This window comes from Pyrus communis, chromosome 7, assembly GCF_041283825.1.
Source record: "Pyrus communis isolate YQ-2024b chromosome 7, ASM4128382v1, whole genome shotgun sequence".
Classification (NCBI taxonomy): Eukaryota; Viridiplantae; Streptophyta; class Magnoliopsida; order Rosales; family Rosaceae; genus Pyrus; species Pyrus communis.
This window is the reverse complement of record NC_142571.1, coordinates 6156690-6178868: the sequence shown is the minus strand read 5'-3', so window position 1 is coordinate 6178868 and position 22179 is coordinate 6156690. Positions and strand designations below refer to the sequence as shown.

The 22179-nt window shown below is 39.6% G+C and overlaps 1 pseudogene; it reads left to right on the top strand.

The window, feature by feature from the left end:
- The first annotated feature begins 5709 nt into the window (after window positions 1-5709).
- LOC148695519 (uncharacterized) lies at window positions 5710-6993 on the top strand (annotated as a pseudogene).
- Window positions 6994-22179: the final 15186 nt, after the last annotated feature.

Genomic DNA, 22179 nt, shown 5'->3' with positions numbered 1-22179 from the left:
AAGGACGTTGAGGTCATTTTGAGCTCTTGGAACCTTGAAAAAGGCGTGCCAAATCCATGTATCAAAAATGCCACCGCCTCCAAAATGATACTTTTTGCTCATTTTCTGTCCCCATAAGCGCCTTGCCATGCACTTGGACAATTTTTCCACGTCCAGTGCATACAATCGATGCTTCCAATCATCCTAGGAAAACCTCGCATCTCGCCCTTCTTCAGAAGCCTTTGCAAGTCCATGTCAGTAGCTTTCCGGAGGTACTTTGCGGTGTAGATAGATTCGATTGCTTCGCAAAATTTCATCAGGGACTCAAGAATGGTGGATTTCCCCATCCTCGTTATCTCATCTACTTGGTCTGCAGATTCTCCATATGCAAGCATCTGCAAGGCAGCAGTAATTTTTTGCTCTGGAAGGAGACTCATAGCACCAAAAGCATCATTCTTTTGCACAAAGTAAGAATCATGGTTGCAAACAGCAATCATGATTTTGTTGAACAAATGTCGTTCCATTCTAAAACGACATCTAAAGTACCTATCAAGGAATGCACTATTATGGACAAAACAATTGTCCAAGAGTTCCGTACCTCGTCGTTGCCTGCTTCTATCAAGGTTTCCGGAACGGCTGGGCTTGCAGATCTGACCCACAACTTGGATGACTCAACGGGAATGTGAGGCTCTTGCCATTCTTGCTTCGTCATCTCTCCTTCTACACTCCTCATCCTTTTCCCTTTCATTTTGGGCCACCTGGAGATTGGACATTCCTTTTGATTGGTTAAACAATTCTTCCTCTTGCTGATCGATTTCCCACATCATCCTTGAGGAAGAAGAAGACATTGTAAGAAAGAAGCAGAAACTATGAATAATCATAGAGATTTTGGTGAAGAAGGAAGCAGAAACTATGAATAATGATAGAGATCTTAAGAAAATTGGTGTGAGATTTGTGAGGATGAATGGTGGATTATATGGAGGATTCAGAAAAGATTAGGTTGTAGATAATGCCACATGGCATGTCGTCATTGGTTAAAAATCTGATGGAAATCTATCCTCAAAGATTGTAAATAGATTATGACAAGTGGCGCGACGTGATTGGTTAATAATCTTATTAGAAATACATCACCAATAATTGTATTTTCGGATAATGACACTTGGCACAACGAGTAAGATTAAAAATCTTATTGGAAATCCATCACCAATAATTGTCTTTTCGGATTTTATGACAAGTGGCGCAACGAGAACGATTAAAAATCTTATCCGAAATTACAAATAAAATTATTTTGTATTATTTTATAATTTTTCGAATAATGACACGTGACGCAACGAGAACGATTAAAAATCTTATCTGAAATTACAAATAAAATTATTTTGTATTATTTTATAAATAAAATTTTTTTTATTGCCTATTGTCAGGGCTATTGAAGTGCAACAATGTAGATGCAAAAGGCGATTACTGTTCATTAAGGGCATTTACTGTTCACTGGGTGGATAACATAGTGTACTGCCTGGGGGGAGGGTTCCCACGCTGGAATTGCTCTTACCATAAAGGAGGATTTACACAAAATCCGATGTTAATTTGTAAAGCCCAAGTTTCTTGATTCATCTTTCAGCAAAGACAGATATGAGAAATATATATAGGGAATTGTTATTAGTATTCCAAAAATCTCATTCTACACTCCAAACTTTCTATATTATGAAAGAAAAATACACTTATGAGACGGCAGTGGTCACAAAAAGGGTCGTGAGGACGTGACGACCAAGTTTCTGCTCTCGTTTTGAACTTGAGCGTCGTTTCACCAAATTGGGTTGTCGTTTACCTTCCATTCTTGAAGCATGGCAGATTTTTCCAGAAATAATGCAATATTTTCAACAAAATTGTTTGAAGAATGCACAGGGTGCTACCAAAATCCGACTTGCAGAAAGAATGAAAACAATTAGTTTTCTCACTCGATGACATGGCTGCTCTAAGAATTTAGACTGTAATTCTAGGTCCCTTGGATTTGGGATTTCCCTCGTCTCTCTTTCTCTGCTCCAAGGTTTTAGAATGCGGTTTTGGGTTTTTGGGTTCACACTTCTGTCGTCTCCAGGGCCGGTCTAGAGATTTTTGAGGCCCAGGGCAATGCTAAAAAATGTGTCCTTATTTTATATAAGAAAATTATTTGTTTTCACACGTAAGATATCGATAAAATTATACTTACTTTTTGTTGAAGATTAGACTTGAATTGGAAAATATGTTTAAAAATAACAATCCACATAACTACTAGCTATTAATTAAAAATAAATTAACAACCAAACAAAAATTTGTAAAAATTGAAAAAAAATAAACATGCATTTAGCATTTCGAACTTAGGATCTCTCGTTAATTTTAAACAACAAAAACCATTGATTCTAATTAAACTTCTTGATCATTTAGCCAAATTTTATAAATTTACACTCTTATGAAAAGAAATTTGTAAAAATTGAAAGGTAGATAACCACAAATGGTGTTTTGAACCCAAGACCTCCTCATTAATTTCAAACAACAAAACCACCAGTTATAGTTAAAGTTCTTTGTCATTGAACCAAATTTTATAAATTTATACTCTTATTAAAACATATATAAATATACCACCCTAATAATTTTGGTGCCCCCAATTATTTTGGGCCCGGACGGTCGCCCTGCCCGCACTGGGGCTGGGCCGGCCCTGGCCGTCTCTACTTCAAGATTGTAGACTGTAATTCTGGGTTTTTGGGTCCTTTTCAATTTTCAAATTTTGAAAAATACAGCTTCAATATGTTTTACCTATATGTCTAAATTACCTATTAATAGAATCATGTTTTTTTAACTAAAATTCCATGAAAGCACCGCTCTAACCCTCTCACAAAACTGAGCAAAATTAAAAAATATGGACAATTTAGTAGTTGCATGAACATAAATTTTGCTGCTTTTTACACTAGTCTCACAACCATGTATGCATAGCATGAATAAAAAATAAAAATAAAAAATGAAAAATATGCCCAGGTTAAGAGAATCTGCTCCATCATTGTCCCATGTTTGATAACTTAATTTTAATTTTTTTTAGAATTTTAATAACTAAACTAAACTATATTTTAATAGAATCCTGATTGCTAACCAAAATCCCAAAAAATTATCCCCTCTAATCAAAATTGAATATAAATAATAAAAAAAAAAATGGGGAGTAATATAATTTCATACAAACCAAAATTTACTATTTTTTTAAACCTCACCCACATGTGATTATAACATATCTTTAATATTTAAAAATAAAAAAAAACCCTCGCTCTTGTGACAGCCCGTCCCGAAATATTTGTATCGATGGCGTGAAATTGCTAAAGTACCCTTGAACGTTTGTGGCGTTGTGTGGTTTAAGTTTTGGTTGTGGTCCAATTCATGTTTTCCTTAGTTTTTGGAACCAATTAGAACTTAGGTTAATTTTATTTTATTTTGTTTTGGTTGGCTACCATCTGGACCCCACACACACACCCATACCACACTCCCGTGTACCCTCAATCTCCTTCCCCTCTCGGATTTTCTTCCATTTCCGTACAATTGTATGGACAACTCTCAAACTAACCATTTCATGCACGGATTGAAGATTTGAAGGTTGGTTTTGGACTCCTAGCAAGCTCAGGAACTCATCCATACCCTTGGTTGGACGTGAAGCCTTCAAAAACTCGAGAACCAAGAATTCCCGATTTGGTGTACTATTCATGCAGTCGTGATCGTGGACTTTTAAGGTTCTAGGAAGCTTTAGGACGTCTTCACGAAGCTCGGGGAGTAATTTTGAAGTGTTTTGGATGTCGGGAAGCTCGAGTTCATCGAGTTGCAGTATTGGCTGGATTATCGTGGGTTTTTCCGGCGAGATTCCATTGGATTTAAGTCCTAAAAGTGGTAAGGTTTTGTTTTACTCGTTGTAAGCTTCATTTTGGTACAAATTTCATGGATTTTGGTTAAGAAATGAGAAAGATATGAAGTTTTAAAGTTTTTCCAGAAACCGGCGAAAATTCAAGTTGCAAATGGCGGCGACCGGCAAGGCTCGCCGGAGAAGGAGATGAATATTCCGTCAGAGTTGACAGAATATTCTAACGGCATCAGGTGACGCCGTTAACTTCTGTTAAGGTTTTAATGGAATATTCCAAACAGCAGTTAAGTTTCTGTTAGGGTTGGCCGCGCGTGGGGGTGCGTCTGGCCTTGCCTTGGCCGGCGCGTGGCCGCGCGTGTGGTTTGAGTAGATCATGTTGGTATATTCAAACACCCCATTTGAGCAATGTATAAGAAGTTATTGGCTAGTTTCATTTATGTGCTTTAAATTAACGTTTATATAGTTGTTTCGCATATAGGTGAGACCTATCCTCAGGACGAGCGCAGTCAATCGAGGCTTGGGGGCTACGACCCTTCCACATACCAGTGAGTGGGCTTTTGGTTTTCCATATATACCTATATACTTGAGATTTTCCCAGAAAATCGATTTAAATGAATTTATGTTTAGAAATGCCATACATATTGATTTATACGTAGATCATTGAATTAATATAGTATGCATAAATGTGATTTGACGTTGTGGACGCTCAGGTAAGTGCCAGGTGAGTTTTAGATTGTTTATGTAAATTGATGATTATGTGAGATGTGTTAAGAGCTCATAAATCTGCACCCCGGTGTTAGTGCTCCCGCCATGGTTAGGGCACAGTCATTCACGTGATGTTCACCTCCCGTACCATACACTCACCTTGGATCCAAGTTAGGTGCACAATCCTGTCGTACAGACAACTATAGGTGGTTCCGACTCGTAGGTGACCCGCGATTATTCGCACAGTTTTCATGTGATCGTAGCACTAGAGCGTATTTATTTACACCCAGTCCTATCGAACAGACCACTATAGGTGGTTCCGACTCATGTGCAGGCATGATTTATGAGCTAGAAGTTCAGTTGTACAGGCCACTTTAGGTGGATCCGGCTGATATGTCATTTCTCATTGGTTTATTTTACCTGAGTTACTTATTTTGTCATATTGAGATATTTGGCATGGCATATTTATGATTAAAGCTTGTTGAGCATGGTTATGAGATACGAATATAAATGTATTCTATTTTCTGGGAAATTATACAGGTTTTACGGTGAGGGGTTACTATCTTTGGTAATTGAAATGGTTTTGAAAAGCTTTGTTTTTACCCACTCATATTTTCTGTTTTGTGCCCCTCCAGGTTCTAGTTAGGAGTGTTTTTTGGTGGCTTGCGAGGAATCCACGGCAGCTCTGACAAATTATCACCATTGTAGGATTACCTTTAGTGTTGTATAATTAGTATTCGTCCTGCTGGGCTGCACTTAGGCTACTTATGCTCTTGTTGTGAATTCACACTTATTTCGTCTTTCACCTTAACTTATCTAGTGCTTTAGTTAGCTCGGTTTTATTCATTCGCATTTCTTATATTAATCTTGCTTCTGCACTGTGCACATAGCTACGTCACTTTCGTGTAACGGCCAGTACACCTTGATTTTGGTCGGGGTGTGTTAGTTTGGTATCAAAGCCTAGGTTTGGTAATCCTGCATAATTGGTGAATATTCTAATTGTTTTGGTGTCTTCTGTCAGAACTATGCCGCCTCATAGAGAGCCATGTCGTTCAGTTGAGCCTAGTTTCCTCGATATAGCCCAGTTAGGGGAAGCAATAGCTCATGCGATTCAGTCTTCACTTCACCCTTCTCAGAGGACTCCCCTGGAGACTATGTATAACTTAAAGTTGGATAAGTTTGAGGGTAATGAAGGTCATGAAGGAGTAAAGCGGTGGCTCGATCATTGTGAAAAGACTTTTCGAGTGATGCAAAGTCAAGGGAATCTTCCTTCTGAAAGGTGGGTCGAGACGACTACATGGTTCTGAGGTCAAGAACCAGTATCCTGGTGGGAACATGAGGTTTATCAGTTGACCCCAGAGCAAATTGCTGACTAGGAAGTGTTTAAACAGTTGTTTCAGAAAAGGTTTATTCCCCCTGAGTATATTGATCGCAAGAAGCAAGAGTTTACTCAATTGAGACAGGGGAAGATGACGGCGAATAAGTATTATAGAAGATTCATTGACTTGTCTCATTATCATCCGGATGTTGCTGCTAATCCGGTTGAGATGCTCTGTCGTTTTAAAATCGGTACTAAGAAGAAATGGCGTTCTATGGCGACCATTACTCCTTGTGCTTCTTACCAGGAGTTCTATGAGATTTTGTTGAGGATTGAGGATTCAGAGAATATGCCTAGTAAGAGTGAGGAAGAAGAAAATGATGGCAATCAGAAGAAAGATGATAAAGGTAAAGGTCAATCATCTCAAGGACCTCGCAAGACTCAGAGCTATAAGCGACGTGGAGCTAGTTCCAGTTCTTCCAGCAGGGGTTTTAGTGCCACTGGTCAGGGAAGAGGTGGTAGATTTTCTTGGGGTCCTAGATTCCAGAGACAGGGGATGCTAGTAGAGGAAGTGCTTCGTTGTGCCGTAGATGTAATAATCAACATTTTGGGGAGTGTAGGAGAGGCAGCAGTAGATGTTTTACTTGTGGGCAAATGGGACATAGAGCTATAAATTGTCCCCAGAATCAGCAGAGGCCCCAAACCTTCCTTGCTTCCACCAGCGCCGATCCAGCAAGTTCCAGGGTTTGGTAGTTATGGTCAGATCGATCGTGGTGATGCTTACCATTATCAGGGAGACGTCGTTCTTATGCTTCAGGGCAGTATTAGTATTCCGAGGATCCTTATTATCAGAGCGGGTATTCTCAGTATTCTGGAGGTTATATGTCGTATCCTCTCATTCTAGCTGGTGGATCTCAGTGGTATCAGAGAGGACAACCCCAACAATGAGAGATTGCTTCCAGTAGTGCAGGATCTTCAAGGTAACCTGGTCAGCCAAGTCAAGGTCGTGGTGTGCAGGGGTGAAATAATCAAGCTAGTAGAGGTCGTGGGGGATGACAACAAGCCCAGGGACGTGTTAACAATATCTCTCTACAAGATACGCAGAATCATCCAGACTTGATCATGGGTACGTTAAATATTCTTGGTCACTTTGCTAGAGTTTTAATTGATTATGGTGCTACGCATTCTGTCATTTCTCATACATTTGCTCAAGTGACGCAACCTCATCCTACACCTTTACGGTATGATTTAGAGTTTGCTATGCCTAGATGGGAGAGATGTTATGTTGATTGTGTATATCCAGGATGTCTAGTGATGGTGGAGGATATAGTTATGCCAGCTAACCTTATCCCGTTAGATATTGTTGATTTTGATATGATTTTGGGCACATATTGGTTGCATTATAATCGTGCCAAAATAGATTGCTTCGGGAAAACAATTACTTTCCGTCGTCCTAGATTACCTATAGTTACTTTTGTGGGTGAGCAGAGTGGGGTGAGGCATGGCGTTATTTCCACTATGAGAGCAAAAAGGTTATTATCAAAAGGTTGCTAGCGATATTTAGCTCATGTGGTGTTGAATAATGTTGCTCCTAGTAGTGTGGAGGATGTAAAAGTAGTCAGGCATTTTTCCTGACGTATTCCCTGATGATTTACCTGGATTGCCGCCATACCGAGATGTGGAATTCACTATTGATTTGCTTCTAGGTACGGATCCTATATCTTTGACTCCTTATCGAATGGCTCATGTTGAATTGAGGGAATTGAAGATCCAGTTGCAAGAATTAGTTGATAAAAGTTTTATTCAGCCTAGTACTTCACCCTAGGGAGCTCGAGTGTTATTTGTGAGGAAGAAAGACGGGACTTTGAGGCTATGCATTGATTATAGGCAATTGAATCGGGTAAAAATTAAAAACCGTTATCCATTGCCGCTTATAGAAGATTTATTTGATCAGATTCGAGGTGCCTACGTGTTTTCTAAGATTGATTTGAGGTCTGGTTACTATCAGCTGAAGATTAAAAGTGAGGATGTTCTTAAGACGACTTTTAGGACTCGTTATGGTTATTATGAGTTTTTAGTGATGCCATTCAGATTAACTAATGCACTAGCAGCTTTTATGGATTTGATGAATCGAGTATTCTAGCCATATTTAGACAGGTTTGTCGTTGTCTTTATTGACAATATTATGGTATACTCTAAGTCTAAATTAGAGCATGTTCGACATCTCACTTTCGTGTTAAAGAGATTGAGGGAACACCAATTGTATGCTAAGTTTAGCAAGTGCCAATTTTGGTTAGATCAAGTGGCATTTTTGGGACATGTTATATCTGCCCAAGTTATTCTGGTGGATCCTTAAAAGGTAGCAGCCATTGAGAATTGGGAACAACCACGAACTGTCATTGAGATACAGAGTTTCCTTGGTCTAGCAGGTTATTATCAACAGTTTGTTAAAGATTTTTCAGTTATTGCCTTGCCATTGATGAGGTTGACAAGGAAAGATATTAAATTTGAGTGGGATGATAATTGTGAGCGGAGCTTCCAGCAGCTGAAGTATTGTCTCACTCATGCACCTGTTTTGGCATTTCTAGATGATAGCGATAATTTCGAGATCTATAGTGACGCTTCCTTGAATGGTCTAGGTTATGTGTTGATGCAGCATGGTAGGGTGATTGCCTATGCTTCACGATAATTAAAGCCTCATGAGATGAATTACCCTACTCATGATCTGAAATTAGTAGCCATTATCTTTGCTTTGAAGATTTGGAGACATTATCTTTATGGTGAAAAATGTAAGATTTATACAGATCATAAAAGTCTCCAGTATCTTTTTATTTAGAAGGATCTTAATCTTCGGCAGCGAAGGTGGATTAAGTTGCTAAGTGATTATGATTGCTCGATTGAGTATCACCCTGGTCGTGCAAATGTGGTGGCTGATGCACTTAGTAGGAAGACTCAAGTTAGACTTAATGCCATTTATGCATGCCATGTTCCTCTTTTTACTGATTTGAGGTCCACTGGAGTGAACTTAGGGGTAGAAGCTCGAGAAGAAGCTTGACTTGCTAATTTCCAAGTTAGACCAATTTTAATTGATCGTGTGCTCGAGGCTCAGACGATTGATGATGAAATCTAGGAGTTAATTGAAGGAAAAAGTCAGAGGAAAAAGAAAGATCTCAGAATGTACGTGCCAAATAATGCAGGATTAAAGAAAGAAATTAAAGAAAGAAAGAATGATGGCATGCTTATGCAGGAGATCAGAATGTACGTGCCAAATAATGCAGAATTAAAGAAAGAAATTTTGGATGAAGCGCACTGTTCGGCTTATGCAATGCATCCTGGAGGTACTAAAATGTATCATACCGTTCGACCATTTTATTATTGGTCGAATATGAAAAGAGAAATTGCTGAGTATGTGAGTAGGTGTGCCATTTGTCAGCAAGTTAAAGCTGAAAGGAAGAAACATTTTGGGTTGATGCAACCGCTTCTCATTCCACAGTGGAAATGGGAAAACATTACTATGGATTTTGTGTACAAGTTTCCTTGTACACATAATGGTTATGATGGCATTTGGGTGATAGTTGATTGGCTTACTAAGTCAACACATTTTATTCCAGTGAGGCAGAAGTCTTCTTTAAGCCGATTAGCTGAATTATTCATATCGAAGGTTGTGAAGTATCATGGAGTTCCGGTTAGCATTGTCTCGGATCGTGATCCCATGTTTACTTCTAAGTTCTGGGTAGCATTCCAGGAAGCTCTTGGTTCAAGGTTACTTTACAGTACAACATATCATCCTCAGACAGATGGACAATCAGAGAGGACTATTCAAACGTTAGAGGATATGCTGAGATCTTCAGTTTTACAGTTTGGTGATGCTTGGCATAAGTGGTTGGGTTTGATGGAATTTGCCTATAACAATAGTTTTCATTCAAGTATTGGGATGGCACCATTTTAGGCACTTTATGACAGGTCTTGTCGTACACCTTTGTGTTGGTCAGAGGTAGGCGAGATGATTTTGGAGGGCCCTGAGATAGTGGAAGAGACTACTCATAATATTCAGGTGATTAAGTCTAACCTGAAAGCGGCCCAGGATCGATATAAGAGCTTAGCAGATAAACATGCCACTGACAGGGTGTATAAAGTGGATGATTAGGTATTTTTAAAGCTTTCACGGTGGAGAGGTGTGGTACGGTTCGGGAAGAAAGGTAAGCTAAGTCTTAGGTACATCGGACCATATATGATCACCGAGAGAGTCGGTGAAGTTGCTTACAGGCTTGAGTTGCCTCCAGAGTTATCTAAAGTGCATGATGTGTTCCATGTTTCCATGCTTCGTCATTATGTTTCAGATCCGTCACATGTTATACCTCCTCAACCTTTGGAAATTAATCCAGATTTCACTTATGATGAGGAGCCAGTGACTATTCTGGATTAGAAAGATAAATTTTTGAGAAATAAGACGGTGGATTTGGTGAAAGTTTTGTGGATAAATCACTTGGTCGAAGAGGCTACTTGGAAGACAGAGGACCGGATGAGAGAAATATATCCATGCTTGTTTTATGATTACTAGTGGTTTGTATTTCTTGTGTGAATTTCAAATACGAAATTTTCTTAAGGGGGGTAGGTAGTGACAGCCCGTCCCAAAATATTTGTATTGATGGCATGAAATTACTAAAGTACCCTTAAACGTTTGTGGCGTTGTGTGGTTTAAGTTTTGGTTGTGGTCCAATTCATGTTTTCCTTAGTTTTTGGAACCAATTAGAACTTAGGTTTATTTTATTTTCTTTTGTTTTGGTTGGTTGCCATATGGACCACACACACACACCCATACCACACTATTCTGTACCCTCTTTCTCTTTCCCTTCTCGGATTGTCTTCCATTTTCGTACAGTTGTACGGATAACTCTCAAACTGACCATTTCATGCACGGGTCGAAGATTTGAAGGTTGGTTTTGGACTCCTAACAAGCTCAGGAACTCATCCATACCCTTGGTTGGACGTGAAGCCTTCAAAAACCCGAGAACCAAGAATTCCCGATTTGGTGTACTGTTCATGTAGTCATGATCGTGGACTTTTTAGTGAGTTTTAAGGTTCTATGAAGCTTTAGGACATCTTCATGAAGCTCGAGGAGTAATTTTGAAGTGTTTTGGACGTCGGGAAGCTTGAGCTTATCGAGTTGCAGTAGTGGCCGGATTATCGTGGGTTTTTCCAGTGAGATTCCGTTGGATTTAAGTCCTAAAAGTGGTAAGGTTTTGTTCTACTCGTTGTAAACTTCATTTTGGTACAAATTTCATGGATTTTGGTTAAGAAATGAGAAAGAGATGAAGTTTTAAAGTTTTTCCAGAAACCGGCAAAAATTCAAGTTGCAGACGGCGGCGACCAGCAAGACTCGTTGGAGAAGGAGACGAATATTTCGTCAGAGTTGACGGAATATTCTAACGGCGTCAGGTAACACCGTTAACTTCTGTTAAGCTTTTAACGAAATATTCCACGGAATATTCCAAACGGCAGTTAAGTTTCTGTTATGGTTGGCCGCGCGTGGGGGTGCGTCTGGCCGTGCCTTGGTCTACGTGTGGCGGTGCGTGGGTGGTCGGAAAAATTTTCTAAAAATATGGGGATGTTTGTGGTATTGAGTAGATCACGTTGGTATATTCAAACACCCCATTTGAGCAATGTATAAAAAGTTATTGGCTAGTTTCGTTTATGTGCTTTAAATTAACGTTTATATAGTTGTTTCGCATATAGGTGAGACTTATCCTCAGGACGAGCACAGTCAATCGAGGCTTGGGGGCTACGACCCTTCCACATACCAATGAGTGGGCTTTTGGTTTTCCGTATATACCTATGTACTTGAGATTTTTCCTAGAAAATCGATTTAAATGAATTTATGTTTAGAAATGCCATGCATATTGATTTGTACGTAGATCATTGAATTAATATAGCATGCATAAATGTGATTTGACGTTGTGGATGCTCAGGTAAGTGTCAGGTGAGTTGTAAATTGTTTATGTGAATTGATGATTATGTGAGATGTGTTGAGAGCTCATAAACCTGCACCCCGATGTTAGTGCTCCTGCCATGGTTAGGGCACAATCCTTCACGTGATGTTCACCTCCTACACCATACGCTCACCTTGGATCCAAGTTAGGTGCACAGTCTTGTTGTACAGACCACTATAGGTGGTTCTGACTCGTAGGTGACCCGTGATTATTCACCTAGTCTTCACGTGATCGTAGCACTAGAGCGTATTTATTTACACCCAGTCCTGGCGTACAGACCACTATAGGAGGTTTCGACTCATGTGCAGGCATGATTTATGAGCTAGAAGTTTAATTGTACAGGCCACTTTAGGTGGATCCTGCTGATATGTTATTTCTCTTTGGTTTATTTTACCTGAGTTACTTATTCTGTCATATTGAGATATTTGGCATGGCATATTTATGATTAAAGCTTGTTGAGCATGGTTTTGAGGTACGAATATAAATGTATTCTATTTTCTGGGAAATTATACAGGTTTTACGGCGAGGGGTTACTATCTTTGGTAATTGAAATGGTTTTGAAAAGCTTTGTTTTTGCCTACTCACATTTTCTATTTTGCACCCCTCCAGGTTCTAGTTAGGAGTGCTTTTTGGTGGCTTGCGAGGAATCCATGGTAGCTCTGACAAATTATCACCATTGTAGGATTACCTTTGGTGTTGTATAATTAGTATTCGTCCTGCAAGACTTCACTTAGGCTACTTATGCTCTGGTTGTGAATTCACACTTATTTCGTCTTGCACCTTATCGTATCTAGTGCTCTAGTTAGTTGGGTTTTATTTATTCGCATTTCTTATATTAATCTTGTTTCCGCACTGTGCACATGGCTACATCACTTTCGCGTGACGGCCAGCACGCCTTGATTTCGGTCGAGGTGTGTCAGCCACATCTATAATCTAGGAGAAAATACCAAAGGAAGTTGCAACAGGCATGGCGTCCAGGAGATGACCCAACCTTCCAAAACCAAACCCAGCATTTGCTGGAGTCAATGTAGCACAAAAGGGCAACCCACTGCCTCCAGCCATTAGCACAACAGCGAAGCCCAGCGCCATAAGGCCAACCGCCAAATCCTGCAACAGCTTCAGTGATGCGACTTAAACTATGAGGCTCAGCCAAGCCATAAGCTGGCCAAAGTCCAAAAACAGGCCTTTATAGTAGGCCAAGGCGCTGGTCCATGCAAAAACACATGAGATTAGCAGCGGGCCTAAGCCTCAACACGCAGGAAGCCCATTTCAGAAAATCCCAGCACGCACCCACAAGCCTAGGTGCTCCAGCTTGCAACCACGCAGGTCTGGCTGACCTAAGGACCTGGATCTGCATTTTTTTTATGCCCAGACCAGTTCTGACTAGACTGGTTGGTCCATCGGCGAACCAAAAAAAAATTCAACGACCATTTTTAGCAGTTTTTTGGCATTCCGAACCGGTTTACGATGTTCTTGACCTGTTTTTTTTTGTAGATTTGGCTCGTTGAAGCTCAAATTCTTACCTGACGTCCATTACACTTCCACCATTCATGAAGATGTACTGGCAGATTACGGACTTGACCAACGCCTTCGTGCAGGAATCCACTTTGGCAAACCCATTCCTTGAGCACATCAACAAGCAACGCACTCTTGACAAGGTGTCCCGAAGTAAGTCAGAAGGTCATGACAATATTCTTTCCAAAGGCATCCCGACAAGCAGCCGCTCAACCAGCTATGAACCAGGCGTTCAGTCAGCGTGCATTCCATTATCTGTCCACGCATAAACATTTTCTCCCACCTTAGTGCGCTGAGAAATAGGCCACCCTTCTGAAAGGCTGGAAGATGAGTGCACATCCACGGTTGGGTCTACACTCTTACAAACACTCAAGACCCGAATCCAACGCAGTGTTCACTCACAATATGGTTTGCATGGAGTTCCTCCCACCTTATACTAGAGCAGGGAGTACACGAAACATGAAGAAATTCTAGGATACTCAAGCTCAAGTTCAATTGGCACTCAATGCCTGGTGCAGTCACGAGCAGCCCGCTCGCTAGCCAGAGACGAACCATGTGTAACGCAGTCGTGACACAAATGAGCAGATCATTGAGAGAAGCAGCACAAACCTACAAACCACCGTTGGAGGCAGTCGAGGCGTCATCACTCTAATGGAAGTAGATTCAGAAGGAAGTAGAAATACTTAAGCTCAAGTTTAATTATAGTATACGACCAAGTGCAACCACAAGCAGCAAGCTCGCCAGCAAAAAACGAACGACGTGTATTGCAACCGCGACACGAACGAGTAGGACATAAGAAAAGCAGCACAGATCTGCAGGTCACTGGTGAGGGCAATAGAAGGTTTTGCTACCCCAAAGAAGGAAGATCTAGAAGGAAGTAGCGCATTGAGACCACTAATGAGACACTCCATCACTGTGCCAAGAGGTTCAAGATGGAGAAGGTTAACATTGTTGGACATGACGATACAATAGACAACCCAACATTTAAAAAATAGACCATAAGTAGTCCAGCGACGAGAACAAGCCGATATGTAAGTGTATGAATCATTCCTCAACGACGATGCCCTAGTGATAACTGTCCAACTGGTCCACGCCATAGTCGATAAAATGATGATGGACAATGGCAACGCAGTTAACCTCCTCAGGCTTCAGTGATTTAGAAGATGGGTCTAGAGAACACGATCAGACACCAAGCCGAGGTAATCACTAGATTGAACAGTAACACCTCGATTGCCATCGGCTACATAACACTCAACATTAGAACACCACTAGTTGTCTCTAAGCAGACGTTCATTATAGTCAACGTTTTGTCACCCTATAACGGGATTCTAGGTCAGCCCTAGCTAGTGAAACCGGGCGCCATAACCTCTTTTGAGGACTAGAAAATTCGATTTTGCATCCTTAGAGGATGAGTTGGTGAAATCAAGTCAGACCAGGTTGCATCCCCACGATGCACTGTGCAAGTTCTGAAGACGTCAAATAAGAAGTCATTTATCCCAGTAGAAGCCATTAAGGTGTAGAAGGACGACCCAACAACTAAATAACAATTAGAGCAGACAGGGCAAAAAGATGGTGTCCAGGACGATCCTTTGGTAGATGAGTCAAGATAGGAACACGAAGAAAAAACGAGCACATCTTTCTTGACCCTAAGCAGTTGTCAAACCACATCAACAATTTGGCAGATGCATTCAACATCCTCGACGAGTACAAAATGAAGCTTAACTCCGCTAAGTGCAAATCCAAAGTAGATCCAAGCGATCCAAGATATCAAGTCCCCTACTACTCTGAAGGAGATCCAAGGTCTAACCAGATGAGTAGCCATACTTAACCGTTTTCCCTTGCGATACACCGATAATTGAAATCCCAATTTTCAAGGCAGTTGAGAATGAGAAGCAAGACGAATAGGACGATAAGTGCGAGAAGGCACGCTAGGGGTAGACAAACAATAAAAGAACACACCAGCTTAACCTACAGAAGAATTCCTCTAACCACTAGGCATCGGAAACAGGTATTGTCCTCGTCACCTCTGGAGATTCTACATAGGAACAACCCAACATCGAAAGTTGAAAACCATCTCCTGTTATATGCAACTCAGCCCTAAAGCGGCCCCACATCGGCAATTGAGCACTACCTCCTGCTACGCGTCACAATGCCCTAGTTCCGCAACTACCAGACATGCCTATTACGTACCACGACTCCCGGTCATGCTAAGCTTTCCCCACAACTCCCCGTCGTATTGATCAAACCAACGACGTCCTAACTTCAAAGCATCCAACGACGAAGCAGAGTATAAAGGCTTACCAGCAGCCACCCGACTAGCAAAAAGACTTAGCAGTGAAAAAGCTCACAATCCATTCAAATTCTCAACTAAACACCAATCAAGACTCAGGAATGCACACGATGACATATCCAAAGATGATACAATACTTGGGAAAAGTCTGGAAACAGCTTGCATCGTTTCCAATTTACACCCTCACGCAGGTTCCATATGCAGAGACTGTCCATGCGGATGCATTAGCATGCCTAGAGTCCACCTTTGACCACCAGCTTAGACACTCTATTCTAGTCGAGCAGTTAGAAAAGTTGAGCACATAAACATAACCATCAAATGTGGTGGCACGGATCAACATAACCTCGAGTTGGTAAAGTCTTATTACTAACTACCTAGTCAATAGAGCACTCCTCAAAGATAAGCTGGGGTCCAAAAAGCTCTAAACAATGTACCACACTAATACATGTGGGGCGACATGCTCATTTGAAGATCATTCACTAGGCCACATCTCCGTTGTTTGACGCCTTACGATGGCCTAAAGGTCCTTAGCTTGATATGTGAATGCAATTATGAAAACCACTTTAGAGGCTGTTCCTTAGCTTAGAAAGCACTTAATGCAATGTATTACTGTCGACCATGAATCAAGACGTTGATGAGCTTACACAAAAGTGTGACAGTTGCCAGTACTTCAAGCCAGTACCCGCACTACCTGCTAGCGAACTTCATCTGCAGACAAGTCATTCGCTAACCATGTAGAGAACGATTAACTTGGCAGAATCAATTCTTCTTGTTACCGGCGGCAGAGGCATGACAATCATAACAACCAACTACTTCACGAAATGGGTTGAATCCTAACCCATGACGATTACTACCCAGAAGGACATAGAGACATTTACCTGGAAAAACATCACTTGCCCGTTCGGCACCCAACATTTCATCGTCACAGACAATGGCCCGCAATTCATAAGCAAAGACTTGGCGAGGTTCTTTCAGAAGTAGTGCATCAAGCAACATAAATACATGTCCATGCCTAGAGATCCCAAGGTAACAGGCAATTTGGGGCATCAGATAAAACTATCTTAGACTGCCTCAAGAAGTCTCCCACAAACAAGAAGGACAAGTGGCCAACCAAGCTTCTCGTTGTTCAATGGGTGTATTATACAACAAATGACGAACAACCAATGAAACTCATTTCAACATCATCGTGCCCAATATCAACACTCTATTGCCAAGTCCCGAGCAGGACAAAAAAGAGATGACCACAAACTTAAACCTAACAGAGGAAGAACGTGCAAGGGTTATCATCCGCGTTGCAAGCTATTAACAATAGTTCTTCTCCAACTACAACAGGAGGGCGAAAATCTGCAGTTCTAACCTGAAACTTGATCTTAAAAAAACCTTCACCACCAACCACGTGAAGGCTCTAAAATGACGAATCCCTCATTCCGTCATCACCCCCTAGATCTCATCCAGGCCTATCAAAGTTTAAAGACTCAAGCAGCTCAACGAGCACTACCCTACAGGCCGAGGATTATCTAGTTGTTATGCAGTTTCTACCTTCCAATAGAGATCAATACATTTCTTGATGAGGAATTGAGAAGTCATTCACAAGCTTAGCTCGACTGCATATTTACTACAACTGCTCACACCTAACCTTGCAAAAATTGCGCCCCTTTGGGGACATATGGCAGAAATTGCGCCCTTTTAGGAACATAAAATGCTATTTCCTTAAGATAGGGTAAACTACTAGCATTCCAAATATCCAGACGTGGATGGGTCGGGCTGCCCTATTGTAACTGGGTGCATGATGACTTGCACCGACATCCTTGGACTTAGCCATAATGGTCTTTTACAGGACTTAGCTAACTGAATGATTTTTTACCTTTGGCCTAATCAGTGGGGACCTAGACCTCAGGTAAGGATGACGCAATTAGGCAATTATATTCAACTGATGTGGCTTTCCAAATAGGCAATTATATTCTTGTTTAAATTCAAACGAGATTAACCAGTCAAGCCCATCCTATGACCACTTTCATGACAATAAAATTAAAAGGAACAGTTGCACATGCTACAGATATAGGAAATTCAAGACTAACCCACTTTTCCACTTTAATTTTCATTCACTTGAATATTTCATATTTAAATATTAATAATACTAATATCCAAATATTAAGTTTCTAACACAATGAAACACAGAAAGAAGATGATGGAGTGTGCAACTCCCCAGTCTCCGTTATCAGATCAACCACGTGAGATGTGTCTCAACGGTAGGGATGGCAACGGTTCAGTTTGGGAATGGAAATGCTATATCCATCCCATAACCATGAAAATTAATCATACCCATAACCGCAAAATAACCATCGAGGATTATCCATAACCATATCCACCGGGTAACGGATTTTCAATCAGTTATCGGTTATATCCATCTTCATCAAAAAAAAAAAAATTATATTAATCCAATTGACGCACTATAAATTTTAGTAGATACTAATTTTGCCATTAAATAGCCACATCCAATTACAAAAAACATAACAATATATATTTCAAGTTGTTCATAATAAGCCAATATGATAAATTGGTCCAATAAAAAAGAAAAAGAGGACAAAAACAAATACGAAGGGAAGATAAAACATGTAAACTAAATATATGACAACAAACAAGAAGACAATTATTGATTTAATTTTGCATAATTCTGTGGGCTCATTACATATGTAATAAACTGAAAAACTGACGCTAATTGATAATTACATTAATCAAATAACATGAAAAAGAATGAAAGATTACCTATTGAGCTTACAACATGCACCAATTTCTTGATAATGAGACTCTTGAAGAGACATGAATCTGATAAACTTTGAACATTTGATAATTGATATATAAAATGATTCAATGAATTAATTTGGTTGAGTATAACAATAAGAGTATTGAATTGATGAGGTTGTTGGTATGCCCCATGTATGATGTTTGGTGCATAATGAAGATAGTATAGGGTTTAATGAATGCATAATGAATTAGTATTATAGAGATAGGAATAATTGAATATGTTGTGGGCATAATTCCAAGACTTCAAAAGACATAATTGAATAAAATAATATATATATATATCAAATATATATATATATATAATATTATTATATTCGGATCGTATTCGGGTACGGATATGGATTGGGTACCCCTATAACCATATCCAAAACCATAATCAAATAAAGTTAACGGTTTTTCCCCATATCCAAACCATACCCGAATTTTCATATCCAAATCCAATCCATTCGGGCGATTATCCACGGTTAACGGATTTAACGGTTAGAATTGCCATCCCTATTCAACAGCAAACTCCAATAGACCAAACCAAAGGAGACCAACAGAAAAACAAGTGGGGAAAGTAAAGAGAGGGGAGGGCTTAAATGGTCCCCCAAGATCATGGACCTCAACATGTACGTATACTACGTTTTCATGTGACTCATTGGTTTATAAGTTGATCAGTAGTGGTCGGTAGGTTTCTTTAAGCAGTAACAATGTTGATCACCGAAATTCTGACAATAAATGATACTAGGTTTTAAAAAACAATAGACATGCAATTACAATTAAAATGATTTTTTTTAAGTGAAAACCCAAATATCTTTCTTGCAACAATATTTTTTTTATATACTAAGACAAGATGTTGTAAGCTACACAATAAATTGTTCAAAACAAACTTAAAATTTGGATAAAAATAATACTCTTTAAATTAATATATCAATTAACTCTCAAAGAATTCAGAAATTTCATGTGGAAAAAACTTAAAATTGGAGATCATGAGGTCAAACTTAAATTTATATGAATAATTATCATTTTTAAATTCTCAAAAGAGTGAGAATTTTAGGAGCACCAAAATAAACCACGACATCTATGTATATAGGCAAATCAATATTTTTAAATTGAATAACTTTTTTAAAGATGATCTTGAATGACGATAAATATGAATGACTCTGAGAGGTGCATGTAGTGCAACCGTACAAGGTCTCTGAATTTTTTAACGTGAATATAATGCGCTTAACACAAGTGGTATTTTGCTATACAAGGTCATTGTATTCTCAATGTCAACTCTCATGATAAAGAGAATAAACGGATCAAACTATACCTTTTGTATGATAATATAATGCTCGTTTGTGAGGAACAAAAACTTTCCTCTTTATTACTAGGAATGAGTGAAATGTTATTCTTTTTTAATTAGCGGGACCGATTATAATAGGAGTAGACCTATCAATTACATGCCTCAACATGAAATGACATAGAAAAAAACGGTTGGGGTTGAAGCTTCATGAGTCAAGTTTTTATCGAGTCAACCCGTTAACATAAGAAATTTGTTCAAGTCTACTCACATGTAAACCATTTCAACCTATTAAGAGAACTGTTATTTTGGTAATTTTGAAATATTCCACAAATTAAAATAAATAAATAAAATCATTTCACATATCCTCAAAACATTTAATATTTTGTAGGAAACATTGATGTATTTTCACTAACCTCTTAATTTTTCAAACCTTGTATGAATTTATAGTGAATTTAAGAAAAATAACGGTATCAAACATGTGACCTGTGACAACCCGTTCCAAATTTTACATTTTTATTTTATTTTAAAAGCGTGAATTTACGAAAATGCCATAGAGGCAAAGATTTTGACTTATGTTGATCATCGTCTAGAGAGACGTATGACTTATTCTTTTAACATATTCTCGTAGTACTCGTGGATGTGAACGCATAGGCGAAAGCCGTTTGCGAGTCCGGATTATAACAGTATAGTTATGGACGTTTGAAAATGACTATTTAAAGTTTAGTTATATATTATTTGAATTCTCACCTTGTGGGAAAGTGGCCAATCTGATTTTATGCACAAGTAGGAAGGAACCAATTAAATTAGAGGGAGAGGGTGAGACCCAATCAGAAATAGAAAGAGGAAAAAAAAAAAAAAAAAAAATCCCAGCTTTCCTGTGCGTTTTTCCAACCCGCGACCACCCATTTTCCAAGGTCGATTCCGGCCAACTCTAGTGGAGTTTTTCGATGCCACCACCACCATCTTGAAGCTCTCATTCCCCTCTACAAAACCCACCCAAGAACCACCTTGATTAACCATGGTATGTGGCGGTTTGAGGCCATGAAAGTTGAGGAAAATCAATAGTGCTCCGGCCACCCTTTTCAATTTTTCGGCAAATCGGCAAAGCGATGGCTGATGCCACCACTTGGGCTTCGTAGCCCATCACCCCAGGAGCAAAACCCAACCAACCTTGACCCCGTTGGACCACCGTAGACGACGAATCGACGTCGGGAAGTTTTAGGCACCCGCCGGCTTTATGGGCAAAATTGACCATCTTCCGTCCACTTTTGGACTTCGTGTCAGGTATGAAAGTTGCTCCAATCACTGAGATCTTCATTTCCGTTAAGTTTGAGAATTTTTGGAAATAGTTGGATTTTCCGACGAGTCGGGGCGGCCGACCGCCACCAACGGCGGCGCGTGCGGCGGCGCGTGGCCAGTGGGCTACCAATGCTATTTTTAGGCTATGTCGAATGTCTTGAATTCAGTTTTGTCATTTGAACGACGTAGGTTGATTGTTGGAATCTAAATTCGTTACGATACGTTACTTGATAAAAATGTGAATCAATGATCCGATCGTTGGATCGTCACCAAAATTGGATACATTATAATATGTAATATTTAAAGATCATAGGAATTTATGGATCGGGAATCCGACTTACGGATCTTCCTGAATTGGATTTGTAAGTTAGTAAAATAAATGTTCACAGCCACTTGTTTTAGGCAATTGGTGGAGATCTGACCGTTGGATCATAATGAAATTTTAGTATGTTATTCTAGAAACATATTTTGGATCGTTGGGTGTTGCGGATTGGAAATCTGATATGCGGATCTTCCGGGTCAAGTTATACAGGGTTGTAAACCCTACCGTCGATCTTTGATCGACTGTTGACTTGTGGTCAATGGGTCTCAAACTATTTTAGAATGTCGTTGAGGTTGTGTTTTATGTGAATTACGTATTCTAGGGATAAGAGTTCTGAGATGTGATTTGATAATTGGTCACAGGGACCAATCATTCAGGACGCCTCGACACGTGCGCTAGAGAATCATATCGTGGACTCCAGGTGAGTGGATCTTTTCCTTTTTATCGTACATATTATTGAGAGTTCTATCGACACTTTTAAATTGATTAGGTATATTACCTTCATATAATTATTGTGAATGCTTCAAGTACCTATATGAACTACGAATGGCTTGATCCCTGTTTAGGGTACGTAGGCAATCTAACGAGCCGTTAGATGCATCCATAATATATTTGAGACAAAAGCCTTATTTGGGAAATTGAGTAATGCGAAGGAAATTGGTAAAGGCAAGTTTTAGTTTTGTGAATTAGTTAGTTAATTAGTGTTAATTGGGTTGTCATGGATAATTATCCCTAAAAATAAGTAGTTCGGGAGTAGAGCGTTATTGATTGTACATTTCACACCGTATTGTTTATAATTGAAAATGCTACAACAT